We start from the raw sequence: 2,387 nt of genomic DNA, 5'->3' as shown, positions 1-2,387 counted from the left end.
TGATGACACCTGTACCTCATCCTGGATCAGGAAGAGAGGATGCTATATTGGTCACATGAAAGTGAAACTGCAAGTGGAGATGCCATGAAACCCCCAGAAAGTCTCAGGCATGCTGAACTCCACTCCACTTTTTAATTAGGGCACCAGTCCTAAAGCAGACTACTGTGGGAGAGGCCTTTCTTTCATTCTGGGTTTCCAGATCATGCTTGGGTATCCTTCTTTGGTTCTCCCATCATAGGCAACTCTCTGGTCCACTCATGTGTGGGAAAATCACACTCACAAATGCACATTCTCTCTTTCTCTTAAATAAATGGTGCACTAATGTGTACACTACATCGGTGCCTCTGAATGTTTACCTCTGCGGGGGTGAACAGCTGAAATAAAGTTGAAGACACATGGGTTTACACAGAGTTACGAGCTGCCTTTTTTAATCTGTTGCCACCAAATGATGCAAACAATGCATGCATTGTTATTATTTTTACATAGCACCCTTAGATCTGAGTTTCTTGTTCTCTGTTTAGGTCATTTCTCTTGAGGAGAGCTACAGTTTTTGATTCTTAATCCCTTCTTTTTCCAATATATTTCTCTCCGGAGCTGAGGAGGGCACTGTACGTGGTGTTGGCTTCTGCGTTTCCTGGTCTAGCATGTGGACTCTGTGCTCTGTGAGTGTGCTGAGGCAAGAGTCCGGTGTTCTAGGTGTGTCACACCTGGCCTAACATACTCACTTTATGACTGGAGACAGGTAGAAGAAGGGGGCTTTAGTTCTTTTGCCTGCCCACATCTGGAATAAGTCTTCAGCCCAAAGCTGGAGTTGGTGAGCAAATCTGGTGTCATGCACCTCCTAGGGAAACAGCCCAGCCCAAGCTTGTCTGCTGAAGGGAAGGAGCCCATGTTTATCAAAAGCAGGACACCCATCACGCAGAGCAGTGGGTGCTGATGATGGGTTCATGGTTTAGGCGATAAAAATGTTCCCTGTTTTTACCAAGACTTCAGAGGTCATCTCAAATAGAGTATTTTCCATTTGCTACATGACTCTTGAAAATTTATGAGGGATTTAACTTTTTAAAGTACTATGCATCTGTGATTGTTGTGGCCTGCAGGAGAGGGTCTCCCATGCTGCCAGTGAGGTCGTTTCCTCTGCACATAATGTTACCGTGGCATCACCCATCACAGGGCATCCAAAAACATCTCACTGTGCACTTGAGAAAGAGAGTGAAACAGGCAAATGATGTCGTGGACATGTTTTGGAAATAGTTTTGACCTTGTGGACCGCCTGAAAGGGCCTAGGAGAGAGACTCAAGGCTCATGGGACCACATTGTGAACGTCACTGCTCTACTTAAGTTGTCAGGCATCTGAATTTTACCCAGCTGCCCTGAGAACTGCTCCTTTCTAGGTTATTTTTCTTCTGTGAGTTCACACACTCAGACACGTCCCTGTGAATGCCTGGAAGGATTTGTGCCTCTCCAACCTTGTCTTCCCCTAATGCTTCCCTCTCATTGGTGGGTACCCTCCCTTGAGTTGCTTGAGCTAAAAAACTAAGATTCATCCCTCATCACTCCTTCTCCTTCAACTGTTCTTTTTAACTCAGGAAGAGAGAATCGCTTCTCGGCCTTTTGGCTAAGATCAAGTGTAGTAACTCAGGAAGAGAATCACCCCATAATTTTATCTTGAAGTTAATTTGGGGTTCCTTCCCATCAGGCTGTGATCTGGCACCTGTCCCCTTTCATGTCAATGACTGTATTCTGGAACTCATCTCCCTGCCTGCTCTCCTTCTCCAACAGTGCAGCCAGATGGAGCTGTCCAGTTTAAGAATCTAGTCACACCTCCTCCCTTTTGCTTGTAACTCTTGCTCTTACTTCTAGAAGAAAATAAAACTGTAAGTAAGTATGACTTACAGAACCCTGCATAGTGTGATCCCTGTCTATGCTTGGAAACTTGGCTTTCACCCATCATGCTGTGGTTAGTCCTCTCCAAAGCTCACATTGGCGTGATGTTCCTATTGTGACGTATTAGGAAGGTTGTAGAGACATGGCTTAGGATACCCATCCCGTGTTGGAGTGCCTGGTTCAAGTTTCAGCTGTTCTAGTTTTGCTCCAGATTTGGGTCAGATGGTTGGGTCTTTGCCACTTTGTGGGGTATAGACTGAGTTCCAGACTCTTCCTTTAGGACTTGCCCAGCTCTGCCTTTAAGGGCATTTGGGGAGTGAACCAGCAGGCAGAAGGTTTTCTCCATTTGTCTACCTTTGTGTCTCTGTCTCTACCTTTCAAATAGAATGAAAATAGATAAATATAAATTAAAAATAAGCAAACGGAAAGTGATTTTGACTATAATTAGAGGTGAGGCTTTTTGGAGGCGAGTAGGATTAGATAAGGTCACAAGGATGCAG

At 45.0% G+C, this 2,387-nt stretch overlaps 1 pseudogene; it reads left to right on the top strand.

Moving 5' to 3' along the window:
* Positions 1–1,598: 1,598 nt before the first annotated feature.
* LOC121159343 lies at positions 1,599–1,754 on the top strand (annotated as a pseudogene).
* Positions 1,755–2,387: the final 633 nt, after the last annotated feature.

This window comes from Ochotona curzoniae, unplaced genomic scaffold (genome assembly GCF_017591425.1).
Source record: "Ochotona curzoniae isolate NIBS_2020 unplaced genomic scaffold, NIBS_Ocur_1.0 contig_4105, whole genome shotgun sequence".
In the NCBI taxonomy this organism is placed as follows: domain Eukaryota; kingdom Metazoa; phylum Chordata; class Mammalia; order Lagomorpha; family Ochotonidae; genus Ochotona; species Ochotona curzoniae.
The sequence above is the reverse complement of the archived record's forward strand: the minus strand, read 5'-3'. Positions and strand labels throughout refer to the sequence as shown.